The sequence below is a fragment of the Oncorhynchus kisutch genome, linkage group LG25, assembly GCF_002021735.2.
Source record: "Oncorhynchus kisutch isolate 150728-3 linkage group LG25, Okis_V2, whole genome shotgun sequence".
Taxonomy (NCBI): domain Eukaryota; kingdom Metazoa; phylum Chordata; class Actinopteri; order Salmoniformes; family Salmonidae; genus Oncorhynchus; species Oncorhynchus kisutch.
Window position 1 is genome coordinate 36,038,935 of NC_034198.2, and position 20,594 is coordinate 36,059,528.

Consider the following 20,594-nt stretch of genomic DNA (forward strand, 5'->3'; position numbering starts at 1 on the left):
TTCGTATGTATCAGTGGAGTTTTACCTGCATATAATTCAGGACCATAGACAGCTCCCACCATTGGGTTCAGCTTCCAGCCTACAGAAAACACACAAGGGAGTGGTAGACTAATGTTAGATTAGCATCCCATTCACTTAGACAGATGCTAGCTTAGCATCCCATTCACAAAGACTGAAGATAGTTTAGCATATATTTACTTTTAGCAGCAATTTACTTACACTATGGTCTGGAATCAAAGAAAAATGTAAAAACTATGTTCCAGCGTTCGATGATACTTCATTAACCGCAAATTCAATAAAAAAAAATCACAATGCATGATGATGGATAGAAGTAGAGACATGATGATGGGATAGAAGTAGAGACATGATGATGGGATAGGAGGAGAGACATGATGATGGGGCAGGAGGAGAGGAGAGACATGATGATGGGATAGAAGTAGAGACATGATGATGGGATAGAAGTAGAGACATGATGATGGGATAGGAGGAGAGACATGGTGATGGGGCAGGAGGAGAGGAGAGACATGATTTTGGGATAGGAGGAGAGACATGATGATGGGATAGGAGGAGAGACATGATGATGGGGCAGGAGGAGAGGAGAGACATGATTTTGGGGATAGGAGGAGAGACATGATGATGGGATAGGAGGAGAGACATGATGATGGGATAGGAGGAGAGACATGATGATGGGATAGGAGGAGAGGAGAGACATGATGATGGGATAGGAGGAGAGGACATGATGATGGGATAGGAGGAGAGACATGATGATGAGATAGGAGGAGAGACATGATGTGATAGGAGGAGTCATCATGATGGGATAGAAGTAGAGACATGATGATGAGATAGGAGGAGAGACATGATGATGGGATAGAAGTAGAGACATGATGATGGGATAGGAGGAGAGACATGGTGATGGGGCAGGAGGAGAGGAGAGACATGATTTTGGGATAGGAGGAGAGACATGATGATGGGATAGGAGGAGAGACATGATGATGGGGCAGGAGGAGAGGAGAGACATGATTTTGGGATAGGAGGAGAGACATGATGATGGGATAGGAGGAGAGACATGATGATGGGATAGGAGGAGAGACATGATGATGGGATAGGAGGAGAGGAGAGACATGATGATGGGATAGGAGGAGAGACATGATGATGGGATAGGAGGAGAGACATGATGATGAGATAGGAGGAGAGACATGATGATGAGATAGGAGGAGAGACATGATGATGGGATAGGAGGAGAGACATGAAGATGGGATAGGAGGAGAGACATGATGATGAGATAGGAGGAGAGATATTATTATGGGATAGGAGGAGAGGAGAGACATGATGATGGGATAGGAGGAGAGGAGAGACATGATGATGGGATAAGAGGAGAGACATGATGATGAGATAGGAGGAGAGACATGATGATGAGATAGGAGGAGAGGAGAGACGTGATGATGGGATAGGAGGAGAGACATGATGATGGGATAGGAGGAGAGACATGATGATGGGATAGGAGGAGAGACATGATGATGGGATAGGAGGAGAGCCATGATGATGGGATAGGAGGAGAGGAGAGACATGATGATGGGATAGGAGGAGAGGAGAGACATGATGATGGGATAGGAGGAGAGGAGAGACATGATGATGGGATAGGAGGAGAGACATGATGATGAGATAGGAGGAGAGGAGAGATGTGATGATGGGATAGGAGGAGAGACATGATGATGGGATAGGAGGAGAGACATGATGATGGGATAGGAGGAGAGACATGATGATGAGATAGGAGGAGAGACATGATGATGAGATAGGAGGAGAGACATGATGATGAGATAGAAGGAGAGACATGATGATGAGATAGGAGGAGAGGAGAGACGTGATGATGGGATAGGAGGAGAGACATGATGATGGGATAGGAGGAGAGACATGATGATGGGATAGGAGGAGAGGACATGATGATGAGATAGGAGGAGAGACATGATGATGAGATAGGAGGAGAGACATGATGATGGGATAAGAGGAGAGACATGATGATGAGATAGGAGGAGAGGAGAGACATGATGATGGGATAGGAGGAGAGACATGATGATGGGATAGGAGGAGAGACATGATGATGGGATAGGAGGAGAGACATGATGATGGGATAGGAGGAGAGACATGATGATGGGATAGGAGGAGAGACATGATGATGTGATAGGAGGAGAGACATGATGATGAGATAAGAGGAGAGACATGATGATGGGATAAGAGGAGAGACATGATGATGGGATAGGAGGAGAGACATGATGATGGGATAAGAGGAGAGACATGATGATGGGATAGGAGGAGAGACATGATGATGAGATAGGAGGAGAGACATGATGATGGGATAGGAGGAGAGGAGAGGCATGATGATGGGATAGGAGGAGAGACATGATGATGGGATAGGAGGAGAGACATGATGATGGGATAGGAGGAGAGACATGATGATGTGATAGGAGGAGAGGAGAGACATGATGATGGGATAGGAGGAGAGGAGAGACATGATGATGGGATAGGAGGAGAGGAGAGACATGATGATGGGATAGGAGGAGAGACATGATGATGGGATAGGAGGAGAGACATGATGATGGGATAGGAGGAGAGGAGAGACATGATGATGGGATAGGAGGAGAGGAGAGACATGATGATGGGATAGGAGGAGAGACATGATGATGGGATAGGAGGAGAGACATGATGATGGGATAGGAGGAGAGACATGATGATGGGATAGAAGGAGATACATTATTTTGGGATAGGAGGAGAGACATAATTATGAGATCAGAGGAGAGACATGATGATGGGATAGGAGGAGAGACGTGATGGCATAAGAGGAGAGATTAGATGATTTGATAGGATGACAGACATGATGATGGGTTAGGAGGAGAGGAGGGACATGATAAATGGTTAGTTGGTAAGGAGAGACATGATGATGGGATTGGAGGAGATACAATGATGGGATAAGAGGAGAGGAGGGACATGATAATGGGATAGGAGGAGAGACATGATTATAGGATCGGAGGAGAGACATGATGATGGGATAGGAGGAGAGACATGATTATAGGATAGGAGGAGAGACATGATGATGGGATAGGAGGAGAGACATGATGATGGGGGGGGATAGAGGAGAGGAGACATGATGATGGGATAGGAGGAGAGACATGATGGATGGGATAGGAGGAGAGACATGATGATGGGATAGGAGGAGAGACATGATGATGAGATAGGAGGAGAGAAATGATGATGGGTTAGGAGGAGAGAACATGATGATGGGATAGGAGGAGAGACATGATGATGGGATAGGAGGAGAGACATGATGATGAGATAGGAGGAGAGACATGATGATGAGATAGAAGGAGAGACATGATGATGAGATAGGAGGAGAGGAGAGACGTGATGATGGGATAGGAGGAGAGACATGATGATGGATAGGAGGAGAGACATGATGATGGGACTAGGAGAGGAGAGACATGATGATGAGATAGGAGGAGAGACATGATGATGAGATAGGAGGAGAGACATGATGATGGGATAAGAGGAGAGACATGATGATGAGATAGGAGGGGAGAGGAGAGACATGATGATGGGATAGGAGGAGAGACATGATGATGGGATAGGAGGAGAGACATGATGATGGGATAGGAGGAGAGACATGATGATGGGATAGGAGGAGAGACATGATGATGGGATAGGAGGAGAGACATGATGATGTGATAGGAGGAGAGACATGATGATGAGATAAGAGGAGAGACATGATGATGGGATAAGAGGAGAGACATGATGATGGGATAGGAGGAGAGACATGATGATGGGATAAGAGGAGAGACATGATGATGGGATAGGAGGAGAGACATGATGATGAGATAGGAGGAGAGACATGATGATGGGATAGGAGGAGAGGAGAGGCATGATGATGGGATAGGAGGAGAGACATGATGATGGGATAGGAGGAGAGACATGATGATGGGATAGGAGGAGAGACATGATGATGTGATAGGAGGAGAGGAGAGACATGATGATGGGATAGGAGGAGAGGAGAGACATGATGATGGGATAGGAGGAGAGGAGAGACATGATGATGGGATAGGAGGAGAGACATGATGATGGGATAGGAGGAGAGACATGATGATGGGATAGGAGGAGAGGAGAGACATGATGATGGGATAGGAGGAGAGGAGAGACATGATGATGGGATAGGAGGAGAGACATGATGATGGGATAGGAGGAGAGACATGATGATGGGATAGGAGGAGAGACATGATGATGGGATAGAAGGAGATACATTATTTTGGGATAGGAGGAGAGACATAATTATGAGATCGGAGGAGAGACATGATGATGGGATAGGAGGAGAGACGTGATGGCATAAGAGGAGAGATTAGATGATTTGATAGGATGACAGACATGATGATGGGTTAGGAGGAGAGGAGGGACATGATAAATGGTTAGTTGGTAAGGAGAGACATGATGATGGGATTGGAGGAGATACAATGATGGGATAAGAGGAGAGGAGGGACATGATAATGGGATAGGAGGAGAGACATGATTATAGGATCGGAGGAGAGACATGATGATGGGATAGGAGGAGAGACATGATTATAGGATAGGAGGAGAGAGACATGATGATGGGATAGGAGGAGAGACATGATGATGGGATAGGAGGAGAGGAGAGACATGATGATGGGATAGGAGGAGAGACATGATGATGGGATAGGAGGAGAGACATGATGATGGGATAGGAGGAGAGACATGATGATGAGATAGGAGGAGAGAAATGATGATGGGTTAGGAGGAGAGACATGATGATGGGATAGGAGGAGAGACATGATGATGGGATAGGAGGAGAGACATGATGATGGGATAGGAGGAGAGCAGAGACATGATGATGGGATAGGAGGAGAGACATGATGATGGGATAGGAGGAGAGACATGATGATGGGATAGGAGGAGAGACATGATGATGGGATAGGAGGAGAGACATGATGATGGGATAGGAGGAGAGACATGATGATGGGATAGGAGGAGAGGAGAAACATGATGATGGGATAGGAGGAGAGAGACATGATGATGAGATAGGAGGAGAGACATGATGATGAGATAGGAGGAGAGACATCATGATGGGATAGGAGGAGAGACATGATGATGAGATAGGAGGAGAGACATGATGATGAGATAGGAGGAGAGACATGATGATGAGATAGGAGGAGAGACATCATGATGGGATAGGAGGAGAGACATGATGATGAGATAGGAGGAGAGAGACATGATGATGGGATAGGAGGAGAGACATGATGTGATAGGAGGAGAGACATGATGATGAGATAGGAGGAGAGACATGATGATGGGATAGGAGGAGAGACATGATGATGAGATAGGAGGAGAGGAGAGACATGATGATGGGATAGGAGGAGAGACATGATGATGAGATAGGAGGAGAGACATGATGATGAGATAGGAGGAGAGACATGATGATGGGATAGGAGGAGAGACATGATGATGAGATAGGAGGAGAGACATGATGTGATAGGAGGAGAGACATGATGATGAGATAGGAGGAGAGACATGATGATGCGATAGGAGGAGAGAGACATGATGTGATAGGAGGAGAGACATGATGATGAGATAGGAGGAGAGACATGATGATGGGATAGGAGGAGAGACATGATGATGGGATAGGAGGAGAGACATGATGATGAGATAGGAGGAGAGGAGAGACATGATGATGGGATAGGAGGAGAGACATGATGATGAGATAGGAGGAGAGACATGATGATGAGATAGGAGGAGAGACATGATGATGAGATAGGAGGAGAGACATCATGATGGGATAGGAGGAGAGACATGATGATGGGATAGGAGGAGAGACATGATAATGGGATAGGAGGAGAGACATGATGATGGGATAGGAGGAGAGGAGAGACATGATGATGAGATAGGAGGAGAGACATGATAATGGGATAGGAGGAGAGACATGATGATGGGATAGGAGGAGAGACATGATGATGGGATAGGAGGAGAGACATGATTATGGGATAGGAGGAGAGGAGAGACGTGATGATGAGATAAGAGGAGAGACATGATGATGGGATAGGAGGAGAGACATGATGATGAGATAGGAGGAGAGGAGAGACATGATGATGGGATAGGAGGAGAGACATGATGATGAGATAGGAGGAGAGACATGATGATGAGATAGGAGGAGAGGAGAGACATGATGATGGGATAGGAGGAGAGACATCATGATGGGATAGGAGGAGAGACATGATGATGGGATAGGAGGAGAGACATGATGATGAGATAGGAGGAGAGACATCATGATGGGATAGGAGGAGAGACATCATGATGGGATAGGAGGAGAGACATGATGATGGGATAGGAGGAGAGGAGAGACATGATGATGGGATAGGAGGAGAGACATGATGATGAGATAGGAGGAGAGACATGATGATGGGATAGGAGGAGAGACATGATGATGAGATAGGAGGAGAGACATCATGATGGGATAGGAGGAGAGACATGATGATGGGATAGGAGGAGAGACATGATAATGGGATAGGAGGAGAGACATGATGATGGGATAGGAGGAGAGACATGATGATGGGATAGGAGGAGAGGAGAGACATGATGATGAGATAGGAGGAGAGACATGATAATGGGATAGGAGGAGAGACATGATGATGGGATAGGAGGAGAGACATGATGATGGGATAGGAGGATAGACATGATTATGGGATAGGAGGAGAGGAGAGACGTGATGATGAGATAAGAGGAGAGACATGATGATGGGATAGGAGGAGAGACATGATGATGAGATAGGAGGAGAGACATGATGATGGGATAGGAGGAGAGGAGAGACATGATGATGGGATAGGAGGAGAGACATCATGATGGGATAGGAGGAGAGACATGATGATGGGATAGGAGGAGAGACATGATGATGAGATAGGAGGAGAGACATCATGATGGGATAGGAGGAGAGACATCATGATGGGATAGGAGGAGAGACATGATGATGGGATAGGAGGAGAGGAGAGACATGATGATGGGATAGGAGGAGAGACATGATGATGAGATAGGAGGAGAGACATCATGATGAGATAGGAGGAGAGACATGATGATGGGATAGGAGGAGAGGAGAGACATGATGATGAGATAGGAGGAGAGACATGATAATGGGATAGGAGGAGAGACATGATGATGGGATAGGAGGAGAGACATGATTATGGGATAGGAGGAGAGGAGAGAGACATTATGATGGGATAGGAGGAGATACAATGATGGGTTAGGAGGAGAGACATGATGATGGGGCAAGAGGAGAGGAGAGACATGATGATGGGATAGGAGGAGAGGAGAGACATGATGATGAGATAGGAGGAGAGGAGAGACATGATGATGAGATAGGAGGACATACAATGATGGGTTAGGAGGAGAGACATGATGATGAGAAAGGAGGAGATACATGATGAGAAAGGAGGAGATACAATGATGGGTTAGGAGGAGAGACATGATGATGGGATAGGAGGAGAGACATGATGATGAGATAGGAGGAGAGACATCATGATGGGATAGGAGGAGAGACATGATGATGGGATAGGAGGAGAGACATGATAATGGGATAGGAGGAGAGACATGATGATGGGATAGGAGGAGAGGAGAGACATGATGATGAGATAGGAGGAGAGACATGATAATGGGATAGGAGGAGAGACATGATGATGGGATAGGAGGAGAGACATGATGATGGGATAGGAGGAGAGACATGATTATGGGATAGGAGGAGAGGAGAGACGTGATGATGAGATAGGAGGAGAGACATGATGATGGGATAGGAGGAGAGACATGATGATGAGATAGGAGGAGAGGAGAGACATGATGATGGGATAGGAGGAGAGACATGATGATGAGATAGGAGGAGAGACATGATGATGAGATAGGAGGAGAGGAGAGACATGATGATGGGATAGGAGGAGAGACATCATGATGGGATAGGAGGAGAGACATGATGATGGGATAGGAGGAGAGACATGATGATGAGATAGGAGGAGAGACATCATGATGGGATAGGAGGAGAGACATCATGATGGGATAGGAGGAGAGACATGATGATGGGATAGGAGGAGAGGAGAGACATGATGATGGGATAGGAGGAGAGACATGATGATGAGATAGGAGGAGAGACATGATGATGGGATAGGAGGAGAGACATGATGATGAGATAGGAGGAGAGACATCATGATGGGATAGGAGGAGAGACATGATGATGGGATAGGAGGAGAGACATGATAATGGGATAGGAGGAGAGACATGATGATGGGATAGGAGGAGAGACATGATGATGGGATAGGAGGAGAGGAGAGACATGATGATGAGATAGGAGGAGAGACATGATAATGGGATAGGAGGAGAGACATGATGATGGGATAGGAGGAGAGACATGATGATGGGATAGGAGGATAGACATGATTATGGGATAGGAGGAGAGGAGAGACGTGATGATGAGATAAGAGGAGAGACATGATGATGGGATAGGAGGAGAGACATGATGATGAGATAGGAGGAGAGACATGATGATGGGATAGGAGGAGAGGAGAGACATGATGATGGGATAGGAGGAGAGACATGATGATGAGATAGGAGGAGAGACATGATGATGAGATAGGAGGAGAGGAGAGACATGATGATGGGATAGGAGGAGAGACATCATGATGGGATAGGAGGAGAGACATGATGATGGGATAGGAGGAGAGACATGATGATGAGATAGGAGGAGAGACATCATGATGGGATAGGAGGAGAGACATCATGATGGGATAGGAGGAGAGACATGATGATGGGATAGGAGGAGAGGAGAGACATGATGATGGGATAGGAGGAGAGACATGATGATGAGATAGGAGGAGAGACATCATGATGGGATAGGAGGAGAGACATGATGATGGGATAGGAGGAGAGGAGAGACATGATGATGAGATAGGAGGAGAGACATGATAATGGGATAGGAGGAGAGACATGATGATGGGATAGGAGGAGAGACATGATTATGGGATAGGAGGAGAGGTGAGACATTATGATGGGATAGGAGGAGATACAATGATGGGTTAGGAGGAGAGACATGATGATGGGGCAAGAGGAGAGGAGAGACGTGATGATGGGATAGGAGGAGAGGAGAGACATGATGATGAGATAGGAGGAGAGGAGAGACATGATGATGAGATAGGAGGACATACAATGATGGGTTAGGAGGAGAGACATGATGATGAGAAAGGAGGAGATACATGATGAGAAAGGAGGAGATACAATGATGGGTTAGGAGGAGAGACATGATGATGGGATAGGAGGAGAGACATGATGATGAGATACGAGGAGAGACATGATGATGGGATACGAGGAGAGACAGGATGATGGGATACGAGGAGAGACATGATGATGGGATAGGAGGACTGTCATGATGATAGGAGATAGACATGATTTTTATTTGACATGATGATGGGATAGGAGGAGAGGCATGATGATGGGATAGGAGGAGAGACATGATGATGGGATAGGAGGAGAGACATGATGATGGGATAGGAGGAGAGACATGATGATGGGATAGGAGGAGAGATATTATTATGGAATACGAGGAGAGGAGAGACATGATGATGGGATAGGAGGAGAGACATGATGATGGGATAGGAGGAGAGACATGATGATGGGATAGGAGGAGAGATATTATTATGGAATACGAGGAGAGGAGAGACATGATGATGGGATAGGAGGAGAGGAGAGACATGATGATGGGTTAGGAGGAGAGACATGATGATGAGATAGGAGGAGATACATGATCAGAAAGGAGGAGATACAATGATGGTTAGGAGGAGAGACATGATGATGGGATAGGAGGAGAGACATGATGATGGGATAGGAGGAGAGACATGATGATGGGACAGGAGGAGAGACATGATGATGGGATAGGAGGAGAGACATGATGATGGGATAGGAGGAGAGACATGATGATGGGATAGGAGGAGAGATATTATTATGGGATACGAGGAGAGGAGAGACATGATGATGGGATAGGAGGAGAGACATGATGATGGGATAGGAGGAGAGACGTGATGGCATAAGAGGAGAGATTAGATGATTTGATAGGATGACAGACATGATGATGGGTTAGGAGGAGAGGAGGGACATGATAAATGGTTAGGAGGTAAGGAGAGACATGATGATGGGATTGGAGGAGATACAATGATGGGATAGGAGGAGAGACATGATGATGGGATAGGAGGAGAGACATGATGATGGGATAGGAGGAGAGACATGATGGGATAGGAGGAGAGACATGATGATGGGATAGGAGGAGAGACATGATGATGGGATAGGAGGAGAGACATGATGATGAGATACGAGGAGAGACATGATGATGGGATACGAGGAGAGACAGGATGATGGGATACGAGGAGAGACATGATGATGGGATAGGAGGACTGTCATGATGATAGGAGATAGACATGATTTTTATTTGATTTATTTCACCTTTATTTAACCAGGTAGGCTAGTTGAGAACAAGTTCTCATTTACAACTGCGACCTGGCCAAGATAAAGCAAAGCAGTGCGACACAAACAACAACACTATGTTACACATGGAATAAACAAACATTCTGTCAATAATACAATAGAAAAGGCAACAAAGTGTGTGCAAATGAGGTAGGATAAGGGAGTCAAGGTAATAAATAAGGCATACGGCGAAATAATTACAATATAGCAATAAACCCTGGAGTGATAGATGTGCAGAAGATGAGTGTGCAAGTAGAGATACTGGGGTGCAAATGAGAAAAATAAATTAAATAAATAACAGTTTGAGGCTGAGGTAGTTGGATGGGCTATTTACAGATGGGCTATGTTCAAGTGATCTGTGAGTTGCTCTGACAGCTGGTGTTTATTATTAGTGAAGGAGATTTAAGTCTCCAAATTCATTGATATTTGCAGTTCGTTCCAGTCATTGGCAGCAGAGAACTGAAAGGAAAAGCGGCCAAAGGAGGAATTGGCTTTGGGGGTGACCAGTGAAATATACCTGCTGGAGTGCATGCTATGGGTGGGTGCTGCTAAGGTGACCAGTGAGCTGAGATAAGGCTGTGCTTTACCTAGCAAAGACTTATAGATGACCTGGAGCCAGTGGGTTTGGCGATGAATATGAAGCTAGGGCCAGCCAATGAGAGAATACAGGTCGCAGTGGTGGGTAGTAAATGGGGCTTTGGTGACAAAACGGATGGCACTGTGATAGACTGCATCCAATTTGCTGAGTAGAGTGTTGGAGGCTATTGTGTAAATGACATCGCCAACGTCAAGGATCGGTAGGATAGTCAGTTTTACGGGGGTACGTTTGGCAGCATGTGTGAAGGATGCTTTGTTGCGAAGGAGGAAGCCAATTCTAGATTTAATTTTGGATTGGAGATGCTTAATGTGAGTCTGGAAGGAGAGTTTACAGTCTAACCAGACACCTAGGTATTTGTAGTTGTCCACAGATTCTAAGTCAGAACTGTAGTGATGCTGGACGGGCAGGTAGGTGTGGGCAGCGATCGGTTGAAGAGCATGCATTTAGTTTTACTTGCATTTAAGAGCAGTTTGAGGCCACGGAAAGAGTGTTGGATGGCATAGAAGCTCATCTGGAGGTTAGTTGACACAGTGTCCAAAGAAGGGCCAGAAGTATACAGAATGGTGTCGTCTGCGTAGAGGTGGATCAGAGAATCACCAGCAGCAAGAGCGACATCATTGATGTATACAGAGAAAAGAGTAGGCCTGAGAATTCAACCCTGTGGCACCCTCATAGAGACTGAGTTCTGGACAACAGGCCGTCCGATTTGACACACTGAGCTCTGTCAGAGAAACAGTTAGTGAACCAGGTGAGGCAGTCATTTGAGAAACCAAGGCTATCGAGTCTGCCGATGAGGATGTGGTAATTGACAAGAGTCGAAAGCCTTGGCCAGGTCGATGAACACGCCTGCACAGTATTGTTTCTTATCGATGGCGGTTATGATCATTTAGGACCTTGAGCATGGCTGAGGCTGAGGTGAACCCATGACCAGCTCTGAAACCAGATTGCATAGTGGAGAAGGTACGGTGGGATTCGAAATTGTCGGTGATCTGTTTGTTAACTTGGCTTTCGAAGACCTTAGAAAGGCCTGGTAGGATAGATATAGGTCTGTAGCAGTTTGGGTCGAAAGTGTCTCCCCCTTTTAAGAGGGGATGACCGCGGCATCTTTCCAATCTTTAGGGATCTCAGACGATATGAAAGAGAGGTTGAACAGGCTAGTAATAGGGATTGCAACACTTTCGGCAGATAATTTTAGAAAAAGAGGGTCCAGATTGCCTAGCCTGATTTGCAGGGGTCCAGATTTTTGCAGCTCTTTCAGAACATCAGCTATCTGGATTTGGGTGAAGGAGAAATGGGGGAGGTTTTGGCAAGTTGCTCTGGGGGGTGCAGGGCTGTTGACCGTGGTAGGGGTAGCCAGGTGGAAAGCATAGCCAGCCATAGAAAAATGCTTATAGAAATTCTCAATTATAGTGGATGTATCAGTGGTGACAATGTTTCATAGCCTCAGCGCAGTAGGCAGCTGGGAGGAGGTGCTCTTATTTTCCATGGACTTTACAGTGTCCCATGGAGTTTGTGCTACAGGATGCACATTTCTGTTTGAAAAGGCTAGCCTTTGCTTTCCTAACTGAATGCGTATATTGGTTCCTAACTTCCCTGAGAAGTTTCATAATCCGGGGGCTATTCGATGCTAGTGCAGAACGCCACAGGATGTGTTTGTGTTGGTTAAGGGCAGTCAGGTCTGGAGTGAACCAAGGGCTATATCTGTTCCTGGATCTACATTTTTTGAAAGGGGCATGCTTATTTAAGATGGTGAGGAATGCACTTTTGAAGAATAACCAGGCATCCTCTGCTGACGGGATGAGGTCAATATCCTTCTAGGATACCTGGGCAAGGTCGATTAGAAAGGCCTGCTCGCTGAAGTGTTTTAGGGAGTGTTTGACAGTGATGAGGGGTGGTCGTTTGACCACAGACTCACTACGGATGCAGGCAATGAGGCAGTGATCACTGTTATCCTGGTTGAAGACAGCAGAGGTGTACTTGGAGGGCAGGTTGGTTAGGATGATATCTATGAGGGTGCCCGTGTTTACGGACTTGTGGTTGCACCTAGGTTCATTGATAATTTGTGTGAGATTGAGGGCATCAAGTTTAGATGGTTGGATGGCCGGGGTGTTAAGCACGTTTCAGTTTGGTCACCTAACAGCACAAGCTCTGAAGATAGATGGGGGGCAATCAATTCACATATGGTGTCGAGGGCACAGCTGGGGGTAGAAGGTGGTCCATCGCAAGCGTCAATGGTGAGAGACTTGTTTCTGGAAAGATGGATTTTTAAAAGTAGTAGCTCAAAATGTTTGGGCACAGACCTGGAAAGTAAAACAGAACTCTGCAGGCTATCTCTGCAGTAGATTGCAACTCTGCCCATTTTGGCAGTTCTATCTTGTCGAAAAATGTTATAGTTAAGGATGGAAATTTCAGGGTTTTTGGTGATCTTCCTAAACCAGGATTCATACACGGCTAGGACATCCGGGTTGGCAGAGTGTGCTAAAGCAGTGAATAAAACAAACTTAGGGAGGAGGCTTCTAATGTTAACATGCATGAAACAAAGGCTTTTACGGTTACAGAAGTCAACAAATGAGAGCGCCTGGGGAGTAGGAGTGGAGATAGGCACTGCTGGACCTGGATTAACCTCTACATAACCAGAGGAACAGAGGAGTTGTAGGATAAGGGTACGGCTATAATAACTGGTCGTCTAGTACGTTCAGAACAGAGAGTAAAAGGAGCAGATTTCTGGGCGCGGTAGAATAGATTCAAGGCATAATGTACAGATAAAGGTATGGTAGGATGTGGAGGTGGAGTGGAGGTAAACAGTGGAGGAAAACCTATGCATTGAGTGATGATGAGATGAGATGAGATATTCAAATCAAATAAAATGTATTTATAAAGCCTTTTGTACATCAGCTGATATCTCAAAGTGCTGTACAGACACCCAGCCTAAAACCCCAAACAGCAAGCAATGCAGGTGTAGAAGCACGGTGTGCTAGGAAAAACTCCCTAGAAAGGCCAAAACCTAGGAAGAACCCTAGAGAGGACCCAGGCTATGAGGGGTGGCCAGTCCTCTTCTGGCTGTGCCGGGTGGAGATTATGACAGAACCTGGCCAAGATGTTCAAATGTTCATAAATGACCAGCATGGTCAAATAATAATAATCACAGTAGTTGTCGAAGTCAGCACCTCAGGAGTAAATGTCAGTTGACTTTTCATAGCCGATCATTAAGAGTATCTCTACCACTCCTGCTGTCTCTAGAGAGTTGAACACAGCAGGTCTGGGACAGGTAGCACGTCCTATGTATTGTCTCTAGAAATATAATTTAAACCAGGTGAGGTCACCGCATGTGTGTGAGGTGGAACTAAAGGGTTAGCTAAGGCGTATTGAGAATGCCTAGAGGCTCTACAGTGAAATAAGACAATAATCACTAACCAGAACAGTAATGGACAAGGCATATTGACATTAGGGAGAGGCATGCTTAGTCGAGTGATCATAGGGGTCCAGTGCGTAGCTCGGGGGGCTGGAGACACGGCGATTCAGACAGCTAGCGGGCCGGGGATAGCAAGCCAGCAGAAAGGCCTTAGAGGGACTTCGCGACGGAAGAAGTCTGTTGTAGCACACTCTTGCTGTTACGTCGGCAGACCAGGCGTGATGGATCAGCAGGGCTCCGTGTGGTAAAAGGGTCCAGGCCAATTGGCAAAATAGGTATAGTAGCCAAAGAATTTGTTCGATGGGCCTCTTTAGCTAACAGTCCGATATGCTCTAGACAGCTAGCGGGTCCTAGCTAGCAGGCTAGCAGATGGGCATTCAGGGCAAGTTGCGATGGAGGAGCCAGTTGAAAAATCCCCTCAGGCAAATTACGCCGGTAATCCAGTCGTGATGGATCAGTGGGGCTCCATGTCGGCAGTAAAAGCGGTCCAGGCCAATTGGCAAAATAGGTATTGTAGCCCCTGGAGTGGCTGATGGACCTCTTCTGCCACCCGGGGGATGGACCTATCAAAGGCTAGCTCCAGGTTAATTGGTTCTTGCTTCGGGACAGAGACGTTAGCCAGGAGTAGCAACTGGCTAGTTAACTGCGATGATCCAGGTGAAAAAGTTCAGAGCTTGACGTAGGAATCCAGACATGAGACGCGCTGTGCAGACTGGCAAGAGTTTTCCGGGCTAAAGGTTAGCTGAAGACAGCTAGCAGTGGCTAGCTTACTACCATCTAGTAGGCAGTTAGCTGGCTAGCTGCTGATGGGGGATCCAGTACAAAATACAATAGCAGATCCACATTGGGTGAGGCGGATTGCAGGAGAGTATGTTGATGTTGAGGTTAAGAAAAATATCAAAAAATATTTGCGAAGAAAAAATGTATAAAAAGATATATATATACTGGACATGACAAGACAAAGACAAAGACGTCTGACTGCAACACCATCTTGGGCAAATGGTGATGAGACGTGATGATGGAAAAGCAAGAGAGGAGAGACATTATGATGGAAAAGAAGGCGAGGAGAGACAAGATGATGGGATAGGAGGAGAGGAGAGGCATGATGATGGGATAGGAGGAGAGGAGAGGCATGATGATGGAATAGGAGGAGTGGCATGATGATGGGAGTGTGGTGGTGTGGTAGTGTGGTGGTGTGGTGGTGTGGTGTGGTAGTGTGGTGGTGTGGTAGTGTGGTGGTGTGGTGGTGTGGTAGTGTGGTGGTGTGTTGGTGTGGTGGTGTGGTAGTTTGGTAGTGTGGTGGTGTGGTAGTGTGGTGGTGTGGTGGTGTGGTAGTTTGATGGTGTGGTAGTGTGGTAGTGTGGTGGTGTGGTAGTTTGATGGTGTGGAAATGTGGTAGTGTGGTGGTGTGGTAGTGTGTTGGTGTGGTGGTGTTGTAGTGTGATGGTGTGGTAGTTTGATGGTGTGGGGGTGTGGTAGTGTGGTGGTGTGGTAGTTTGATGGTGTGGTTGTGTGGTGGTGTGGTAGTTTGATGGTATGGTACTTTAATGCTGTGGTAGTGTGGTATTGTGGTAGTTTGATGGTGTGGTGGTGTGGTAGTTTGATGGTGTGGAAATGTGGTAGTGTGGTGGTTTGGAAGTTTGATGGTGTGGTGGTGTGGTAGTTTGATGGTATGGTAGTTTAATGCTGTGGTAGTGTGGTATTGTGGTAGTTTGATGGTGTGGAAATGTGGTAGTGTGGTGGTGTGGTAGTTTGATGGTGTGGTAGTTTAATGCTGTGGTAGTGTGATATTGTGGTAGTTTGATGGTGTGGAAATGTGATATTGTGGTGGTGTGGTAGTTTGATGGTGTGGTGCTGTGGTAGTGTGGTGGTGTGGTAGTTTGATGGTGTGGTGGTGTGGTAGTGTGGTGGTGTCGTAGTTTGATGGTATGGTAGTTTAATGCTGTGGTAGTGTGGTATTGTGGTAGTTTGATGGTATGGAAATGTGATATTGTGGTGGTGTGGTAGTTTGATGGTGTGGAAATGTGGTAGTGTGGTGGTGTGGTCGTGTGGTGGTGTGGTAGTGTGGTGGTGTGGAAATGTGGTAGTGTGGTGGTGTGGTGGTGTGGTAGTGTGGTGGTGTGGTGGTGTGGTAGTGTGGTGGTGTGGTGGTGTGGGTAGTGTGATGGTGTGGTAGTTTGATGGTGTGGTGGTGTGGTAGTGTGGTGGTGTGGTAGTGTGGTAGTGTGGTGGTGTAGTAGTGTGATGGTGTGGTAGTTTGATGGTGTGGTGGTGTGGTAGTGTGGTGGTGTGGTGGTGTGTGGTAGTTTGATGGTGTGGTAGTGTGGTTCAGTGACGGAAGGGGAGTCAGGTCTCATTCTCTCTGTCTGCACTGCTCTAACCCTACTCTGATGGAGGGATGGAGGGAGGAAGAGAGGAGTGTTGACATGTCTGGCCAATTCATTACTGGCCTCTTCTCTCTCTCCATTTATCTCTCTTTCTCTTCTCCCTCTCTCTCCATTTCTCTCTCTCTCTCTCTCTCTCTCTCTTCTCCCTCTCCATGTGTGTCTCTCTCTCTTTTCTCTTCTCTCTCTCTCTGGATATATCTCTCTCTTCCATCAACATGAATGTGTGTCAGAGAGAGAGAGACAGAGACAAACCCTGAAGCCCTTTCAAATTGAGCCCTTGGCTTTTTTTCCCCTCCATCCACTCATCCATTCACTCTCCTCTCCACCAAATTCACTTTCCTCCCCCGTCCCCTCCACCCTCTCCTACCGTCCTCTCAACACTTCCTCCATCTCCTCCCTTCGCTCCTTATGTTCGAACCAATTCCCCTTTCCGTCTTTACACTTATTATGTTAAGAGATGATCCCTGTACAGACAAAAAAAAAAAAGCAACTTCTCTATATAGGGCCAAATAAGGGTTCCTTTTAGGGGGCTATAAGGAACCTTTTTTTGAAGGTTCTATAAAGAACCATGCTCATACGGTTCTAAATGTAAGCTTTATGGCACTATAAAATACCTTTCGTGATGGTCTTTAAAGAACCATTAATAAAACTGTTCTGTATAGCAACAAAGAAGGGTTCTGCTATGTATCCAACCCTATTGTTCCCTATGTGGAACGGTTCCTCAATCAAAGGTTATTTGTAGATGCTTTGAAAGAACCATAGAGTTTTTTAAAATTTTTATTATTGTAATGAGAAATATTGTTTTGGTAAAATTGCAAAAAAAGGTGTTATTATTGTGTTAATTGACAAGGTGAATCAGGTGTGTTAGCCCTGTCATGGCTGAGAGAAATAAGAACCACTGATTTAAAATCAGCCATTCTCAATTAAAACAAGGACATGTACAAGTCTCTCACAAGACACGTCCTTGGCTGTAGTAGATTAGATGAACTGGAAGGAGACTCATGGTTACACCAAAAATAGCTGTGCATAAACCACTCCCTAAAATATTCTAATGAGCCGCCACCGAAAATATTTGAATTATCACTAAAAGAAGAAAAAACACTTTTTTGTAAGCTGTTAAAGAACCATTGAAGTTTTCAAAGGGTTATTTGAGCCCTTATGGTTCCACATCAAATCATTCCCATTCCCGAAGAACCCTTGAGGAACACTAGTTTCTTAGGTTGTTTCATCTCCTAACCATGGGAAAGCCATGGGAAAGGCCAGATGGAATAGGCAGTTTCCAAAAAACCTCAAGCAATGATTTCAAATGAATAACGTACTGTGGAATTCAAATAAAATCAAAATCAAATACCAAAACCAAGCAAATAGAAAATAACCTGAGTAGCTGGTTATGGTTCAGTCATCATAGGGTTAGAGTCTGGGTCACTGAATAGGAAGGAAGAGGAGGGAGCAGGGAGGAGGTGAAGGAAGAGGAGGGAGTAGGGAGGAGGTGAAGGAAGAGGAGGGAGTAGGGAGGAGGTGAAGGAAGAGGAGGGAGTAGGGAGGAGGGAGTAGGGAGGAGGTGAAGGAAGAGGAGGAGTAGGGAGGAGGTGAAGGAAGAGGAGGGAGTAGGGAGGAGGTGAAGGAAGAGGAGGGAGTAGGGAGGAGGTGAAGGAAGAGGAGGGAGTAGGGAGGAGGGAGTAGGGAGGAGGTGAAGGAAGAGGAGGGAGTAGGGAGGAGTTGAAGGAAGAGGAGGGAGTAGGGAGGAGGTGAAGGAAGAGGAGGGAGTAGGGAGGAGGTGAAGGAAGAGGAGGGAGTAGGGAGGAGGTGAAGGAAGAGAGGGATAGGGAGGAGGTGAAGGAAGAGAGGGAGTAGGGAGGAGGGGAGTAGGGGAGGAGGGAGTAGGGAGGAGGTGAAGAAAGAGGAGGGAGCAGGGAGGAGGTGTAGAAAGAGGAGGGAGTAGGGAGGAGGTGAAGAAAGAGGAGGGAGTAGGGAGGAGGTGAAGGAAGAGGAGGGAGTAGGGAGGAGGTGAAGGAAGAGGAGGGAGTAGGAGAGGTTGAAGGAAGAGGAGGGAGTAGGGAGGAGGTGAAGGAAGAGGAGGGAGTAGGGAGGAGGGAGTAGGTGAGGGAGTAGGGAGGAGGTGAAGAAAGAGGAGGGAGCAGGGAGGAGGTGAAGAAAGAGGAGGGAGTAGGAGGAGGTGAAGAAAGAGGAGGGAGTAGGGAGGAGGTGAAGGAAGAGGAGGGAGTAGGGAGGAGGGAGTAGGGAGGAGGGAGTAGGGAGGAGGTGAAGAAAGAGGAGGGAGTAGGGAGGAGGTGAAGAAAGAGGAGGGAGTAGGGAGGAGGTGAAGGAAGAGGAGGGAGTAGGGAGGAGGTGAAGAAAGAGGAGGGAGTAGGGAGGAGGTGAAGGAAGAGGAGGGAGTAGGAAGGAGGTGAAGGAAGAGGAGGGAGTAGGGAGGAGGTGAAGAAAGAGGAGGGAGTAGGGAGGAGGTGAAGGAAGAGGAGGGAGTAGGAAGGAGGTGAAGAAAGAGGAGGGAACGATATGAGAGCAGAGAGATCACTCCAGAGAGGAAGAATGAAAGAGAGAGAAGGAGAGGAGGAGGGAGGAGGATAAGGGGAGCTCTTACCATTCGTGTATGGGTTTGTCTGTCTGTCTGTCTGTCTGTCTGTCTGTCTGTCTGTCTGTCTGTCTGTCTGTCTGTCTGTCTGTCTGTCTGTCTGTCTGTCTGGGAGGAGGATAAGGGGAGCTCTTACCATTCGTGTATGGGTCTGTCTGTCTGTCTGTCTGTCTGTCTGTCTGTCTGTCTGTCTGTCTGTCTGTCTGGGAGGAGGATAAGGGGAGCTCTTACCATTCGTGTATGGGTCTGTCTGTCTGTCTGTCTGTCTGTCTGTCTGTCTGTCTGTCTGTCTGGGAGGAGGATAAGGGGAGCTCTTACCATTCGTGTATGGGTCTGTCTGTCTGTCTGTCTGTCTGTCTGTCTGTCTGTCTGTCTGTCTGTCTGTCTGTCTGTCTGTCTGTCTGTCTGTCTGTCTGTCTGTCTGTCTGTCTGTCTGTCTGTCTGTCTGTCTGTCTGTCTGTCTGTCTGTCTGTCTGGGAGGAGGATAAGGGGAGCTCTTACCATTCGTGTATGGGTCTGTCTGTCTGTCTGTCTGTCTGTCTGTCTGTCTGTCTGTCTGTCTGTCTGGGAGGAGGATAAGGAAGATGAGGGAGGAGGGAGGAGGATAAGGGGAGCTCTTACCATTCGTGTATGGGTTTGCCACCTTTTTGTTTGTCATAACTCTTGCTGTTGCGTTGTTAACCTGTGTTCAGATAGAGTTTAGACAGTTAGAGAGAACACACAAATGCACACACACACACACACACACACACACACACACACACACACACACACACACACACACACACACACACACACACACACACACACAGAGAGAGAGACACACACACACACACACAAATTACACTCTAGACAGTCAGTGAGGCTAAACTGCATATTGGAGCTTCATTTTTGTTATATAGTTATACTGTAGTTATAGCAAAACAAGACCTAATAACATAACAATACAGAATAATACAGTGCCTTCAGAAATACAGTTCCTTCACATTCATTGGCTTTCCCCACATTTTGTTGTGTAACAGCCTGCATTTTAAATGGATTATATTGAGATTCGTTGTCACTGAC

The 20,594-nt window shown here is 46.6% G+C and overlaps 1 long non-coding RNA gene across 1 annotated transcript in view; it reads right to left on the minus strand.

Annotated features, from left to right (window-relative positions):
- LOC116357453 (uncharacterized) overlaps positions 1-20,272 on the minus strand; it is a 31,117-nt gene extending 10,845 nt beyond the window's left edge. The window contains exons 1-2 of the long non-coding RNA XR_004205435.1: positions 20,151-20,272; positions 26-79 (exon numbers count right to left, since the gene is read on the minus strand). This is a non-coding gene — a long non-coding RNA (uncharacterized LOC116357453). The remainder of the gene's footprint in view (positions 1-25; positions 80-20,150) is intronic.
- Between the last annotated feature and the right edge of the window lie 322 nt (positions 20,273-20,594).